Genomic DNA, 18,593 nt, shown 5'->3' with positions numbered 1-18,593 from the left:
TATTTCTATAGAAAATTGTTTCAAAGTCTATTTCTATAGAAAATTTAGTCAAAATTTTATTTTTATGGAAACATTTTTCAACATTTTATTTCTATACAAACTTTTGTCAAACATTTTATTTTTATACAAAAATGTCAAAATGTTATTTCTTTAGAAAATTTTGTTAAAATTTATTTTTTACAGAAAGATTTGTCAAAATGTTATTTCTAGAGAAAATTTTGTCAAAATATTATAAAAAAGATTTTCTTTTCAACATTTTATTTTTTATAGAAAATTTTATCAACATTTTATTTTTATACCAAATGTTGTCAAAGTCTTATTTCTATACAAAATTTTGTCAAAATTTTATTTCTATACAAAATTTTGTCAAAATTTTATTTCTATACAAAATTTTGTCAAAATTCTATTTCTATACAAAATTTTGTCAAAATTTTATTTCTATGAAAAAAATTTTGTCAGAATGTTATTTCTATAGAAAATTTTATCAAAATGTTATTTTCATAGAAAATTTTGTCACTATTTTCTTTCTACAGCAAATTTAGCTAAATTTTATTTCTATAGAAAATTTTGTCAAAATTTTATTTTTATAGACAATTTTGTCAAAATTTTATTTCTATAGAACATTTTGTCAAAATTTTATTTCTGTAGAAAATTTTATCAAAAGTCTATTTCCATAGAAAATTTTTGAAAATTTTATTTCCATAGAAAATTTAGTCAAAATTTTATTTTTTTATAGAAAAATTTTCAATTTTTTATTTCTATAAAAATTTTTTCAAAAATTTACTTCTATAGAAAATTTTGGTAAGTTTTTATTTCTATAGAACATTTTGTTAATATTTTTTTTAAGCTCATTTATTTGCAATCTATTTTAAATGTTATTGGTATAGAAAATGTTGTCAAAATTTTATTTCTATAGGAAATTTTTTCAAAATTTTAATTCTTGTTTTTAATTTTTTTAATTTTGTCAAAATTTTACTTCTATAGAAAATTTTGTCAAAATTTTATTTCTATAGAAAATTTTGTCAATCTTTTCTATTTTCTTTTTTTTTCAAACTCATTTATATGCAAACCATTTTAAATTTTATTGGTATAGAAAATTTTGACAACATTTTATTTCTATACAAAATTTTGTTAAAATTTTATTTTTATACAAAATTTTGTTAAAATTTGTCAAAATTTTATTTCTATTCAAAAGTTTGTCAATATTTTCTTTTTTTTAACTCATTTATTTGCAATCTATTTAAAATTTCATTGGTATAGAAAATGTTGTCAAAATAGAACATTTCATGAAATACCTCGTAGTTAGGGAGGAATAATTTGCAAAATCTACCAAAACACCAAGAATTATACCTATCTACCAAACTGTAAAAAAAAATACCATTTTTGGTAGAATTCTACCAAATGTGGCAACCGTGTAAGTGCTATCTGTATCCTAATCTTAATAAGATAGAGCCTATATTTAAAGCAAGATAGCTCGCCAAAAAATGTCCTTATTTTAAAGAACCAGCCCCTTTAGCTCGGAATCAATACCAAAATCCTTAAGAGAGATCGAAATCTTTGAAACCCAAAAAAAAAATTTTTCTGAGTGTGTGATTACTTTGCCGGCCGTTTGAGTGCCATAATTCTTGCCAATTCATGCAAATTTAAACTGGGTTTTAAAATTTGCTATAATTTCCGATATTTTTTGCTCTTAAACAAAAAATTTAAAAAAAAAGTTGCAAACATTCAATGTTGCCACGTCGTACTTTCGTTGAAAGTTACCATAGAAATATTTGCGTCATATTCTCTTTTAAGTCAACATGGACTTTTTTGGTTAAAAATCGATTATGATCAACATTAAAAATCGATTTTCATAAATTTTGGACATTTTTGAAAATCGATTTTTATTTGTTTATGTCGACTAGTCGAATATGGAAATTACAAAAAGTCGACTACTTCAATAGAACCCTATTTCAATAGAAGTTTGTCGAAAATCCATGAGTCTTATTGGTTTAAACTAAATGAGAAGTGACAATTTTCCTCTAATTATTTTCTTATTATGGGTCAGTAATTGCTGGCAACGAATGCTACAGCTTTAAAAAATATATATAATAGTAAAAATAAAGTTTTTTAGTTTATATTTAAAAAAAATCCTTATTTTATCTCCAAGGCCAATGAGATGAACTTTCATTTTTTTGCAAAATCAACCTCAAAAAGAACATTCTTTTAAATACCGAAAATCCTTTACCACCAGGTGGGCATCTCTAATGATTTACACTATAGCTCTGCGGGAAATTATTTTTAATTGGAGTGACCACTAAGTGATCCTTAAGACGTCATTACTTTCTAGTGTTCTAGAAAACAAAAAATGCTAATCATTTTTTGTGGTATAGCATAAAAAATTAATTCAAAAATATTAATCTGGAACAAAAAAATGAAAACTAGTTTTCTGATTTAAATGACCCATTTCAAAAAAAAAAAAAAAAAAAAAAAAAACATAATCCGTAACTGTTTGCCTTTCACCTGGTATTACAAGAAAAAGGATATTAAAATGAATTTAGAATATTCACAAAAATATCCTTCAAAAGGGATAACAAAATTTTTATTAGGAATTTTCTTAAGAAAAACAAGGAATTTACGTTTAATATAAAAAAAGATACCCAAAAATTACCAAAGTAAACATAAAGAAATTTCAAAGAAAAAATTCAAAATTTAAACTGGCCATTGCCGAAAGGACAAAACAGAACACAATCCTGGTGACCACAAAGTGCTAGGCTTCATTAAAATCGGATTAATCGGCTTTTGCAACGCCACAGGCAACCACCAAAAAGTAAAGCCAGGCAAAAATGACCAACAAGCATCATTGATCGTCGTACACTACAGAAGGATAGCCACAGCAAGGATATGGTTGATATTCTCACGCTGACCAATGCCAGGATTTACAAAGGATACCCTGAATAATTTACTTTATGAAAATTCATCTAAAAGAATTTCTAGATTTTTGCATACAAACAACCCCCAAAATGAAAGAAATTTTCTGTTCAACTTAAGGATGAATTGAGTGAAGCAAGCATTTCAGGTAATATTGTTACGCAAATTTAATCAAAAAAATTCTTGGACATTACCTTAGCTTAGCTGAAATAATAATAAATTTTATTTTAAGGCATAAAATTACCCAAATGTCCGTTTTCTTCAATGGTCATTGTTATTTTTAGTGTGTCTCAAGGAATTAAGTGACCAGTGTTCTGTGTGGCGCTACCTAAGAATAATGGAAAAGAGTAAAACAGAGCATCCCTTAAAAGTTGCTTGTGTGTGATTTTATTAAAAGAGAAAAAAGGTTAATTTCTTCTTATATTCTTAAAGGTCAATCACTTGGACAATTGTCCCCGTGCTAAGACATTTGTGTTTTACCTGATTTTCACCCAAAACGAGGTTTAATATCTTGGCTCCTTCTAGTTGACCCAGATGCTGTGACATTTTCAATTGATGATGATTATGATGCTGCTGCTGCTGCAGTCGCCGATCATTTTTCTTTGTTGTTTGGCTATGTCCTTGTGCAGCCTCTGACCTTTTGGCTGTTGGACAAATTCTCAAAGACCATGGCTGACATACATACAAAGGATAATTAGGATCCTTTTTTCGGTTTTGCTTAGGCGATATAAGGATGTTTGCATATTGATCACCTTGAATTTGAATATTTATTTAGCGCGCTTCGTAAATGTTTGCATATCGGCAAGATGTTTGCAATTCCAATTGTCATAGGTATTTTTGCCCAAAAAGTGGACAAAACGAAATTTCAATTAACTTTCTTGTTCATGTAACTATAAATAATTATTTTTGTTTCTCCTATTCTTCTTCTGTAAGCAAATTTGTTTGATTTTGATCTTTCTTACAATCAATGTCGGAGGTAAAATGGGTGGTCGAGTAGGAGAAATGAAAAAAGGTGTTAAGTTTATTTAAATTAGAGTACATTCTTCGATATTGGATGGAGGGACATTTGAAAAAAATATAAGAAGAAGTGTTTGAATTTTTCTACAACTGAAGAAAAGAAGGTGGGGTCTACTGTACATCTCGATGAAGGGAGAAACCCATCTCTCTCCCCCTCTCTATATATTTCAAACCGCGCAAAGCCCTACATTTCATATCGAAGATTATCAGCACCCATAGAATACAGAGCCCAAGGCTCAATCTTCGGAACGCATCTCTGAAATGCAGCGTACGACGAAATATTAAATATATCAATGCCATACAATAATTCTTTGTTCTTCTTATAAATTATATTATAGGTATAGTGGCAGTCCGGCATTTCAGGCTCACTTTGACTATTCAGTCCATTCTGATACAACAGTGGTAAAATTCTCTCTTGGCTAAGCTGCTGACATAACAGCTATGATAAAAACAAGAGATACTGAAGAAGTTCAACGCAAATTTCTCCAAAGCTTACATTTATTCATGCAACAGATGAACCATACGGCATCTGCCTTTGGAAATAGAGATACACATAAACTACATCCCAATTCCAACAAGTATATACGGCCGTAAGTTCGGCCAGGCCGAAGCTTATGTACCCTCCACCATGGATTGCGTAGAAACTTCTACTGAAGACTGTCATCCACAACCGAATTACTTGGGTTGCGGTAACTTTTGCCGATGACAAGGTATCTTAAAACTTAATACCGTAATATATACGACGTAGTCCATAGGTGGTATATATTAAACTTAAAATGGCCGATTAAATACGTATATAATTAAGTTTGACAAAATTTTCTATAGAAATAAAATTTTAACAAAATAAAATTTTGACAACATTTTCTATAGAAATAAAATTTGGACAAAATTTTCTATAGAAATAACATTTTGACAAAATTTTTTATAGAAATAAAACATTTACTAAATTTTCAAAAGATTTAAAATGTTGACAACATTCTCCATAGAATTAAAATTTTGACAACATTTTCTACAGAAATAAAATTTTGCCAAAATTTTCTATAGAAATAAAATTTGACAAAATTTTCTATAGGAATAAAATTTCGACAAAATTTTCTATAGAAATAAAATTTTGACAAAATTTTCTATAGAAATAAAATTTTGCTAGATTATTTTTGCTCGAGGGGCAAGCATGATTATGAACCGATATGGACCAATTTTTGTGTGATTGGGGATCGGCTATATATAACTATAGACCGATATGGACCAATTTTGGCATGGTTATTAGCGGCCATATATTAACACCTCGTTGCAAATTTCAACCGGATCGGATGAATTTTGCTCGTCTGGAGTTCAAATCTGGGGATCGGTTTATATAGGGGCTATATATAATTATGGACTGATATGGACCAATTTTTGAATGGTTCTTAGAGACTATATACTAATACCATGTATCAAATTTCAGCCGGATTGGATGAAATTTGCTTCTCTTAGAGGATCCGCAAACCAAATCTGGGAATCGGTTTATATGGGGGCTATATATAATTATGGACCGATATGGTCCAATTTTTGCATGGTTGTTAGAGACCATATACTAACACCACGTACCAAATTTCAACCGGATCGGATGAAATTTGCTTCTCTTAGAGCAATCGCAAGCCAAATTTGGGGGTCCGTTTATATGGGGGTTATACGTAAAAGTGGACCGATATGGCCCATTTGCAATACCATCCGACCTACATCAAGAACAACTACTTGTGCCAAGTTTCAAGTCGATAGCTTGTTTCGTTCGGAAGTTAGCGTGATTTCAACAGACGGACGGACGGACGGACATGCTCAGTTCGACTCAGAATTTCACCACGACCCAGAATATATACTTTATGGGGTCTTGGAACAATATTTTGATGTGTTACAAACGTAATGACAAAGTTAATATACCCCCCATCCTATTGTGGAGGGTATAATAAGACAGTCAATCAAATACTTGGGATTGAGGCTGGAATGAAAACTATCATACTCGAAGGACACGATGAACAAAATGTTATTTGCTAATGGCACATATAGGCGGCCCTCTTCGAACAAGAAGAAGGATACTCACCACCTAGAGCAAGGAATATGATCACCTCGTAGAGCAAAATGTTATTTTTTGATGGCTAGAAAATAAATTTTTACAGCAAAAATGTTCCTACAAACATATTACATGTTCACTGTCCAAAAATAAAATTTTGTTCTAGCAGGTAATTATATTCCTTATCTAGGTGTAGCAGAAGAAGGATACTCGTGGAGATGAGTAACAGCATACTCCTCTATGAATGTGAGATCTGGGTGTGGACACTACAGAGACGAACCAGAGCGAAGAAGTATTCAGAGAAGGCAGCTTTGAGAATCACTTCTGCATACCGCATAGTTTCAAGGGAAATCCGCATTAGTAGTATCAGGAGTGATCGCAATAGACCTCTAGGCGATTGAGGAGAAATTAATGATTTTAGACGCCAAACAATAAGGCGCGATAAACTTTATACAGAACATCCAACAAGAGGCCAGGATTAAAATACAGGTATGATGGAGGAACAAGACAAAATGGAGATGGACATACCGACTTACAACCGACATGCAATTGTGTCGAGAGAGAAGATATGGGGAAGTGAAGTATTGCATGTTACGGCTACATTCGAATCTGTCTGTTCCGTATGGGAAAATGCAGCTCTGGAAACTGCATTTACGAAAAAGAAGATGTCACGGATTATGCCGATTCTTTAGATGTAGTCGGTAAGAAATACGGCAGAGAGCGCTTGAAGACGAAGTTGAGCATGTCGTTCCGAGAAATTTAATCCACCAGGTGGTACAAGATAATAGGAACTGGGAGCCTGTGGGGCGATTTGTAGATCACGTTCTCTGCATGAAAACGGTGGATATGGAAGCGACGACATGGGAAAAGGAAGTTTTATTCTGGACGCAGACTAAAAGGAGACGGGCACAGACCACGTAGGAGTCCACCTCGAAGTAATGTGAAAGCTGCTCCGAGGTGGTAGTCATATCCCGAAAGAAGAAGGATGGGGTTTTAGCCAGTAACGTCGATCATGATGGAGTCCGACATACGGCAGCTCTTTTCCGATCAGTTAACCAGTTCGGTGAGTTATTTATGGACAAATTCCATTAAAATAAAGATATTTTAATTAAATAAAAGTTCATAATCGTAGATTTTAAAATATTTTTAACTAAATTTATGACACGAAAATTCCAATACTTTAATAAAGTCGTATGTCTTAAATACCTATTTTTCTTAAAATAGAGTAATACATTTTTGATGTAAAGAATTTATCATTAAATCAACTAAAATATTGAATCTATGAAATAAAGCTTAACAAATTCTTATATAGGCAGAAACTTTTTTAAGGATTTGTTTCTGTTACCCTGAAAAAAAAAATACTGAACCAATATGCAACCAAAAGTTCAGGACACGCATGTTAAAGACAAATTTCCCAAAAGTACAAAAAAAATAATGTAAAGAAAGTTTACACTCAAAAACACAGCGAACTCACCAGCAAGAAAAATATTGGTTACATTTAGAAATTTTTGGTTAATTTTAAAAAGTTTAAAAAGGTCGTAGTTAATGTACCGATAAATTTTATTTATTTTTAATGCAATACAAACAAGTTTTGTTTCTTTGTATTTTAGTTTTATTTTTTTTTTCGAAATTTTCCACACACTAATGAAATTTTCCTTTTCTCAAATATGTCTCAAACATTTTGAGAACTAACAAGTACGGAAAGTCTGAAGTCGGGCGGGGCCGACTATATTATACCCTGCACCACTTTGTAGATCTAAATTTTCGATACCATATCACATTCGTCAAATGTGTTGGGGGCTATCTATAAAGGTTTGTCCCAAATACATACACAACTAAATCGGAGTTAAAAATTGGCCTCTGTGGTCATATGTGTAAATGGGGCGAAAGCTATATATGGGAGATATATCTAAATCTGAACCGATTTCAACCAAATTGGACACGCATAGCTACAATGCTAATTCTACTCCCTGTGCAAGATTTCAACTAAATCGGAGCAAAAAATTGGCCCCTGTGGGCACGTGAATATAAATCGGGAGAAGGCTATATATGGGAGATATATCTAAATCTAAACCGATTTCAACCAAACTTGGCACGCATTGCTACAATGCTAATTCTATTCCCTGTGCAAAATTTCAACTAAATCGGAGCAAAAAATTGGCCTCTGTAGTTATATGAGTGTAAACCGTTCGAAAGCTATATATGGGAGCTATATCTAAATCTGAACCGATTTCCATCAAATTTTGCACACTTGACTATACTATTAATTGTACTCCTAGTGCAAAATTTTAACCAAATTCGGCAAAACAATCTGGCTTCTGAGGCCATATGAGTCCATATCGGGCGAAAGATATATACGGGAGCTATATCTAAATCTGAACCGATTTCAATCAAATTTTGCACACTTGACTATACGACTAACCCCCATTTTCATGAAGCTCCGTTAGTGCTCCGTTAGCTAACGAACTTTTAAACCGTACCATGGACATATCTGTCATCTTGCCTATATATTCCACATGCCAGTTAGAAATTTAACTGCTGAAAATTTTTCAGTTAAAGTTAACCAGAGAAAAGATATTTGCAATTTACTTTCTGTTAACTGGCAGTTAAAGCCTAACGGAGCTACAAGAAAATGGCCGTAAGTGTTATGTTTGTACAAAATTTCAAGCAAATCGGTATAAAACTCTGGCTGCTGGGTCCATATTAGTACATATTGGGCGAAAGATATATATGGGAGCTATATCTAAATCTGAACCGATTTCTTCCAAAATCAATAGGGTTCTATTCTGACCCAACTTAGGAACATATGACAAATTTGAAGGCGATTGGACTTAAAAAAAAAAATTGCGACCTAGACTTTGATCACAAAAATGTGTTCACAGACAGACGGACGGACGGACGGACAGACGGACATGGTTATATCGACTCAGGGACCCACCCTGAGCATTACTGCCAAAGACACCATGTGTCTATCTCATCTCCTTCTGGGTGTTACAAACATATGTACTAACTTATAATACCCTGTTCCACAGTGTGGCGCAGGATATAAAAATGGGTACAAAATTCACTCATGAGTTCAATGTGAACCAAAGCAGAACAATTTCTGCTCTCCCAATAGTGAAAATGTTACTTTTTGATCCGGAAATGGTGCAAAATTGGCGCTGAAGCGATGAATGTAATATGGACTTGTCATAGGATGGATGTCCAACCATTTCAAGAGCCGTTGTACTGAATTTGCATCACTTCTTAAAGTGTAATTCGAACTCATTAATTTGGATGTGAATTAAAAGAATTTGTGATATTTTTCCAAATAAATAATTTTTATGATTTTTAATGATTTTTAACACACTCTTGTCTGAAATGTGTTATACCTCATACACATTACACTTTCAAAATCCACTTTAAGTGGATATCAACCGTCATTTGTCTTAACAAGAAGGATTTCAAATCTACTTTTAGTATATTTCGTGCCTAATCTGAATGGACTATTAGATTATAAATTTTACAAAAATTCGTAACATTTCTAGAATAAATTTAACATTTTTTCGACAAAATTTAAATAATTGATACTATTTTATCAATTTTTCTGCATTTTTAATCTATTTGAAATAAAACATTTCAAAAGTATATGAAAATTCGAGTTATATAAAAAAACTTGATGTGTGTTGTTAAAATAAAGAACATATGTGGGACAAAATTTTTGGAAGTAATTTTAAAGTTGTGCCTTTAAACCAAGATTTGGCGCCTACGATTTTTTCTTTAGTTTTAGTTGATGTTTTCTTCTATGAGAGGTTGTACTTGATATATCAAGTCATTCATTTTGTTATAACAACGCATTGTGGAAATCTCAAAAAGTGGACTACTATTCACCCAGAGAAGGAATATGATCACCTCAAACATGTTTTAAGAGCAAAATGTTATTTTTGGGTGGTGACCATGTAACATGTTTTTCGCAACCATGTTATTTTCCCGGAAATCATGTATCTGATTTCGGCAAGCAGGTTATATTTGACGACAAAATAACATTTTAGTGACAAACATGTTACATGGTCACCATACAAAAATAATATTTTGCTCTTGAAACATGTTTGAGGTGATCATATTCCTTCTCTGCGTGTTTAGTTCAAATTTCGCACGAAGTATTTAATTTTTCCCATCAAACAGTTTACTTTTTTTTCTGTGTAGACGAAATTCGACTAATCGATATAAGTCAATGTCGTTATATATTTCACATATGTTAATTATTTATTTACAAAACATCTTACGAGTATATTCATATTTTTTAAATACTATTTACGTAGAAATTGTACTATACAACTCTTCGTTGGGAAATAACCTTCACTTACCTTTATTCTATATTTACTGATTTTTATCATCACCTTATGTTTTCTCAAAGTAATCCAAATACTAGTCATCCAATTAACCAAGCTGATTTAATTTGGTTTTTCACTTCCTATAGCAATGGATGTTACAGCTAATCAAAATTTCTTCTTTGCGGTATAGACAGCAAAATCCTGTTTTCTTTTGTAAAAGTAGGTGTAAGTTTCGTCCATAGTTGAGATTTATGGTCTGTAAAATAAATTTCTACTAGCAAATTAATTTCCATACTCCAAAACAAATGAAAGCTCTCTATTGCATGGATGCCTGATAGGAGAAAACAGGACAAGTGCTAATGGACATGACATGCAAAGAACTTGTAAATGGAATACTCTGTGTTGCTTTTTGTACTGCATTTTAGCAATGGCAAAGAGAAGAAGTCATCTGTTATGTTACATTTGCTGTAACTTTGATTAGTAACGAGTTTTTACAAATAAAGTTAATTAGAAATACAACTAGTCAAATAAGATGGTAATTGTGAGAAATTTTTTAAAAGGACTCTTATATTAAAGGTAGACTGAAGATGTTAAATTTATACTAAAATTATGACTGAACAATAAAAACCACAAAATTTCCAATATCTAGGCAATTCATTAGTAGACGACCTATTTCCCTTCATGATTAACAAAATGGTGTATTTTTTAAATTTTTTATCTTATTAGCTTCAAAATGCCTTAAGGTTTCTTCTAAATCCCACTCCCATCTACATCAAAAACAAAAACAAAATATACGCTTTCATGTGTCTCAGCCGTAAGTAAAGACGCCATATTGTTTCCGGTAACTCATACATTTCACCTCCTACACATAGTAAGGCTTTAGTTCACATCGAAAATACATTAGGTGGAAACTTTAGAAGCAGAAGAAAGAAAAAAACTGAGAAAAGGGGAGTTTTTTTTTGGTTTTCTTTGCTACTATGTGCTTTAATTCGATATTGTTTTGCCATACATTCAGACATTAGCAAGAATTTCTACACACTAAGATATACGGGTGGAATGCAGTATGTGTGTTTGTTTGTTTGTTATAAGCTTGTCTGACCTTTTGACATGCGCTTATTTAAGAAATACAAAACAAAATACCTATTTTACGTCATACAAGTATGCATGAAACTTTGTGTAGTAATTCTAGGGAAGCATATATAGAGAAGTACGTAGTTTTACGTCATTTACTTGAATGAAATTAGAGATATTTTAAGCAGCTTGTTTTTTTAAAGGTAAAATTGATCAAATCTATTTGTTTGATCAATTTTGAAAAATTTTCTATAGAAATACTTTTTTGAAAATTTTTCTATAGAAATACATTTTTGACAAAATTTTCTATAGAAATAAAATTTTCACAAAATTTTCTATAGAAATACAATTTTGACAAAATTTTCTATAGAAGTAAAATTTTACAAAGTCTTCTATAGAAATAAAATTTTGACAAAATTTTCTATTGAAATAAAATTTGGACAAAATTTTCTATAGAAATAAAATTTTGACAAAATTTTCTATAGAAATAAAATTTTGACAAAATTTTCTATAGAAATAAAATGTTGACAAAATTTTCTATAGAAATAAAATGTTGACAAAATTTTCTATAGAAATAAAATTTTGAGAAAATTTTCTATAGAAATAAAACTTTGACAAAATTTTCTATAGAAATAAAATTTTTCATAGTCTTCTATAGAAACAAAATTTTGACAAAATTCAAATGAAACCCACAGAAATGAAATTTTGCAAAATCTCCAATAGAAATTAAACTTTGACAAAATTTCCTTTAGGGATTCAATTTTTACAAAATTTCCTATAGAAATGAAATTTTGACAAAATTTTCTATAGAAATAAAATTTTGACAAAATTTTCTATAAAAATAAAATCTTACAAAGTCTTCTATAGAAACAAAATTTTGTCAAAATTTTCTATAGGAACAAAATTTTGACAAAATTTTCTTTAGAAATAAAAAATAGAAAAATTTTGACAAAATTTTCTATAGAAATAAAATTTTGACAAAATTTTCTATAGAAATAAAATTGTGACAAAATTTTCTATAGAAATAAAATTTTGACAAAATTTTCTATAGAAATAAAATCTTGACAAAATTTTCTATAGAAATAAAATTTTGACAAAATTTTCTATAGAAATAAAATTTTGACAAAATTTTCTATAGAAATAAAATTTTACATAGTCTTCTATAGAAACAAAATTTTGACAAAATTGAAATGAAACCCACAGAAATGAAATTTTGACAATATCTCCAATAGAAATTACAAAATTTCCCTCAGAAATTAAATTTTGACAAAATTTCCTTTAGGGATTCAATTTTTACAAAATTTCCTATAGAAATGAAATTTTGACAAAATTTTCTATAGAAATAAAATGTGGACAAAATTTTCTATACAAATAAAATCTTACAAAGTCTTCTATAGAAACAAAATTTTCTATAGGAACAAAATTTTGACAAAATTTTCTATAGAAATAAAATTTTGACAAAATTTTCTATAGAAATAAAATGTTGACAATATTTTCTATAGCAATACAATTTTGACAAAATTTTCTATAGAAATAAAATTTTGACAAACTTTTCTATAGAAATAAAATTTTGACAAAATTTTCTATAGAAATAAAATTTTGACAAAATTTTCCATAGAAATAAAATTTTGACAAAATTTTTCTATAGGAACAAATTTTTGACAAAATTTACTATAGAAGCAAAATTTTGACAAAATTTTTCTATAGGAACAAATTTTTGACAAAATTTACTATAGAAATAAAATTTTGACAAAACTTTCTATAGAAATAAATTTTCGACAAAATTTTCTATAGAAATAAAATTTTGACAAAATTTTCTATAGAAATAACATTTTGACAAAATTTTCTATAGAAATAAAATTTTGACAAAATTTTCTATAGAAATAAAATTTTAAATACAAAGTCTTCTATAGAAACAAAATTTTGACAAAATTAAAATTAAAATTTGAGAAAATTCCCACAGAAATGAAATTTTGACAATATTTCCAATACAAATTAAACTTTGACAAAATTTCCCACAGAAATGAAATTTTGCCAAAATTTCCTATAGAAACGGAATTAGACAAAATTTCCGTTAGAGATTCAATTTTTAAAAAATTTCCTATAGAAATGAAATTTTGACAAAATTTTCTATAGAAAAAAAATTTGACAAAATTTTCTATAGAAATAAAATCTTACAAAGTCTTCTAAAGAAACAAAATTTTGACAAAATTTTCTATAAGAACAAAATTTTGACAAAATTTTCTATAAGAACAAAATTTTCTATAAGAAAAAAATTTTGACAAAATTTTCTATAAGAACAAAATTTTGACAAAATTTTCTAGAGGAAAAAATTTTGACAAAATTTGCTATAGAAATAAAATTTAGACTAAGTTTTCTATAGAAATAAAATTTTGACAAGATTTTCTATAGAAATAAAATTTTGACAAAATTTTCTATAGAAATAAAATTTCGACAAAACTTTGTATAGAAATAAAATTTTGACAAAATTTCCCATTGAAATAAAATTTTGACAAAATTTCCCATTGAAATAAAATTTTGACAAAATTCCCCATTGAAATAAAATTTTGACAAAATTTCGTATAAAAATTTAATTTGACAAAATTTCCTACAGAAATGAAATTTTGACACAATTTTCTATAGAAATGAAATTTTGACAAAATTTCCTACAGAAATGAAATTTTGACACAATTTTCTATAGAAACAAAATTTCGACAAAATTTTCTATAAGAACAAAATTTTGACAAAATTTTCTATAGAAATAAAATTTTGACAAAATTTTCTATAAAAATAAAATCTTACAAAGTCTTCTATAGAAACAAAATCTCGTATAGAAATGAAACTTTGACAAAATTCCGACAGAAATGAATTTTTGACAATATTTCCTATAGAAATTAAACTTTGAAAAAATTTCCCACAGAAATGAAATTTGACAAAATTTCCTTTAGAGATTCAATTTTAATAAAATTTTCTATAGAAAAGAAATTGTGACAAATTTTTCTATAAAAATGAAATTATTGACAAAATTTACTATTCAAATCAAATATTGACAAAATTTCCTACGTTAATGAAATTTTTACAAATTTTCTCACAGAAATGAAATTTTGACAAAATTTCCTATACAAAAGAAGTTTTGACAAAATTTCTTATAAAAATGAAACTTTAACAAAATTTCCCACATAAATGAAACTTTCACAAAATTTTCCAAAGAAATGAAATTTTGACAAAATTTCCTATAGAAATGAAATTTTGACAAAATTTCCTATAGAAATGAAATTTTGACAACATTTCCTACACTGACAAAAAAACATGCCCAGTTCGAAAGATTTTGTCTTTACATTAAAAATGTTGGTATTAATTCCGAGCCAAAGAAGCGGAGAATACAAGTAAGGATACTTTTAAGACACAATTCTCTTTTAAATTTGGGTTTTGTGTACTTGTTTCTAGGAAGCAAATTTTAATTTTTCGCTTTTTCAGGTTTTTTTTTCTTCATATACTATCAAAGTCCCTTAAAAGCGAGTTAATGACAACTTTATTTTTTAAATTAAGACTTGACTTCCGGTAGAAATTATGCTATGTTTCAAGTAAAAAAAGTCTTTAAAATAAAGTGTTGAAAAACATGGCCTATAGTTGAACGATTTTTTGCTTTGTAGTCAAGATGCAAAAATACAAAAAATTTAAAGACAATTTCATTAAATTTAAAGAATTTTTGTTAATTATTAACGTCTAGCCCAACCTTAGCCCAAACATTTTTTCTTTCATGTTATGATACCCATTTTTAATTGAAATCGCTTAATTATAAGGACAATACGACTTCATTGAAAAGTTTATCGACTTTTGGACAAGGAAAATAACTTTTTTTTAGAGAAATGCGTCTTCTATGCTAAGCAAAATTTGTATTCGTATTTTAAAGACATGAAATCTTTGACCTCACGACAATATTTTTTTCAATGTAGAACTAAAATTTTGACAAAGAAAAATTATGGAAATAAAATTTTTACGAAATTTTCTATGTAAATGAAATTTTAACAAAAAGTCTTATCAAAATTATATTTTGACAAAAGTTCCCATTGAAATAAAATTTTGAAAGAATTTCCTAAAGATACAAAATTTTGACAAAATTTTCATAGAAATAAAATGTTGACAAAATTTTCTATAGAAATAAAATTTTGACAAAATTTTCTATAGAAATAAAATGTTTTTATGGAAATACAAATTTGGCAAATAGTTTTTGTTATAAGCTAAGAAATGTAATTTGCTATAATAATAAAGAAAAAACCGACCTAATGAAAAACAAAATTTAAAAAATCTTAGCATATGAGTCGGATATCTTAAGTTATGTTAGGTATAACAGCAGTCCATTATTTTAACTTATAAATTCGGTTCAGATTACGATATTGCTCCTACCGATATGTGTGCCTATGCCTTATTGTTCCATATTTAAATATACCTCTCATATATAGCCATTGTTCAATCACCACTAAAATAGTCTTAATAAGTCATTTAAGTGTCGTATAAAGTTTTCTTCCTATCTTGTTGCTAAAAATTCTTAAATCCTTTAACCCAAAAACCTGTCCAACAATTTTCACAAAATCTAAAAAATTTCTAACTGCTTTTGTTGCAGTTACCACCTCATGAGCACATGACACTCTTTCATCTTAATGGCACACTGTCCATTTAACACATTAGCAAAAGTCCTTTAGCACTTTTTATGTGCGCCCCTCACCACCACCAAACCCAACCATACACCAGTGTCAGTGACAATATCCACAGAGAACGTAGGGCAAGCAAAACGAAAGAGGATATAAAACAAGGACACGAATAAAATTCATTATGTACTTGAAACAAGACATTGCAGCTCACACTCAAATATCCATAAAACCAAGTGATTACCACCCACCCAGTTAGTTTGAGTAGAGAAAATAAAATCCTCAAGCGAAAAAAAAATTTAAAAAAAAATCTAAAAAAATATGGTAGAATTTTATTTTTTTCTACCCACAACAACTAAAGTTAGAACTTACGCCTGTCTGGGCAACTAGAGAAGAAACTAAAACCAGAGAAGCCAAAGTAGCAGCCAACGTCAGAGCAAAGTGTATGTACATAGCCAACGAGGTTCACTAACATGGGGTTGTCAGTATTTAACCCAAAAGGGTGTAGGTGCTGCACGGATGCGCGAACTTCCAATGAATCGAGTTAGAAATGAATCGAGTTAGAGCCAAAGCCAACTACGTTTGTTGGCAACAACGACAGCAACATCAATGAGCACAAACAAGAGCTGCCATGGTATCCTGGTATGTAGGAGAGCACATAAAACTCAGCATAGCCACCATGCAAGAAGGCCATCTATCCCACCCCACCCCACCTCACCCAATCTAAAATATGATGGCCAACATGAACACATGACTAACAAGAGGTAACGAGAACCTACATGAATTAGGTTCAAATGGAACTACCAAGTAGGAAAGACTGACAAACATTAATGGAAGCTGAATGTTCAAAACCCCCGAAACCCATACACCAACACTCTAAAGAGGATAACACCACCCACCCATGAAACAGTAGAAGAAATTTGTGTAGGACCAGGATATAAAATGGGGACAAAAAGAATAAGGTAAATTGGATATATCTTTTATCTCATTCCAGAAAAATGGAATGGATAATAACTGTGTCCATCATTGAGGCAAAATCCTCTGAAGTTCTGCTGATGTGTCGGTGTTATGGTCTGGCATGTACAAAATGACTAGATGATATAATCCATGCCCGAAACCGGAATTTCTATAAGCAAACGGACAATTTAATTTTTTTTTTTGTATTTTTTAAAAAAAATTTTTTTAATACTACATTTTATTTATTTATTTTTATTTAATTTTGATTACAAGGTATTCATTATGAAACTGATGATGTTGCGACAATACCAACAAAATAATAAATTCGACCCTCGACCCTTGGGGAACCACCCCTAAACCACCATATATGTACACATATGACGCACATTGACGCTTTTAATCCAAATAACTTCATTATACAATAAACAAAGTATTTAATTTTTACAACCTATAATTAGAGTTAACAATAATTTTTGAAAACGTCTATAATGAACTTCATTATTAATATCGCATCACAACTAGTATATTGGCATGCTCACTGAGTTAATTGACTAGCAAATTGTTTCGATTGCTAGCTAGTTTGATTTATTAGTTCTAGTTTAGATATTAAAACAATTGCGTAGAGAAAAAATAGCAAAGTTGTACAACTAGAAAACTGTTAAAAGTAATTTACTAAGATCAAATGTCATTTGTGAATATATAAAATTAAAATATGAAAAATATGCATATACTGTATAAGCTATTAAGCAGGTGATTTGGAACAATCATAAATACCTAAATATAAAAAAAATAATATTTCTAATAAACGAAAATCTTTTGTTTGAAAATCCAGTTAATTATGAGTTTTTTCTTTGATTTTTGTAGCCCTGTTTTGTTAGAATCGTATTCTGTTAAGATGGTAGTAAATTTTGTCAAGCTTGTACTAAAGAAAATCCGTAGTTAAATTAAGGATGAATTTAATTTATTTTTATTGGAAAAAATATTTTTTATAATTAAATTTTATTCTTTTTTTCGCATTTTTTCGACAGCCCAATGAAATTTCCCTTTTTTAACTATGTCTCAAACATTTTGTGAACTAGATCTACTATATAAAAATAAGTCGGGTTTTCCTTACTGACGCAAGAACTCCAGAACGCGATTTCCACGGTTTTGCATTCGTTGGAAAGGTTTCGGGCTCTGTAAGGCTTATAACAAAGAAAATTCGGAAAATCGGCAAAATATATTTTTACATAAGCGCACATTACAAAATTTTATAATTTGAATTTGTCACAGTTGTTTTTGTTATAAAATAATTTTATTTTTTCATATGAAAAATATTCGGAGAACGTAGAGGGTAATCGTGTGATCAAAATAGGTTACCTCATTTTTTGATATCTGGTGAGGGATATCAAAAAATGAAAAGTCCTTGCCCGACTTTTTCAAAATTGGGCCAAAGTTCTCCGATTTGGGTGAACTTTCCATGGAAGGTTAGGGGTCATGTCTAGACAATGACTTGCTACTTTATTTTTTGGATATTTGGTCGCGGAGATGGAACACCCCCTAATACGATTTTTGTTTAAAGTATAGTAAAAAAAAACAAAAATTCGCTGTGAAGTTATGAATTTATTATGGGGTACCTGATTTTTTTTA

At 29.4% G+C, this 18,593-nt stretch overlaps 1 long non-coding RNA gene across 1 annotated transcript in view; it reads right to left on the bottom strand.

Moving 5' to 3' along the window:
* The window catches only part of LOC142238040 (uncharacterized), a 29,859-nt gene extending 19,322 nt beyond the window's left edge, over positions 1-10,537 (bottom strand). The window contains exon 1 of the long non-coding RNA XR_012722625.1: positions 10,321-10,537. This is a non-coding gene — a long non-coding RNA (uncharacterized LOC142238040). The remainder of the gene's footprint in view (positions 1-10,320) is intronic.
* Between the last annotated feature and the right edge of the window lie 8,056 nt (positions 10,538-18,593).

This window comes from Haematobia irritans, chromosome 1 (assembly GCF_050003625.1).
Source record: "Haematobia irritans isolate KBUSLIRL chromosome 1, ASM5000362v1, whole genome shotgun sequence".
Taxonomy (NCBI): Eukaryota; Metazoa; Arthropoda; class Insecta; order Diptera; family Muscidae; genus Haematobia; species Haematobia irritans.
The sequence above is the reverse complement of the archived record's forward strand: the minus strand, read 5'-3'. Positions and strand labels throughout refer to the sequence as shown.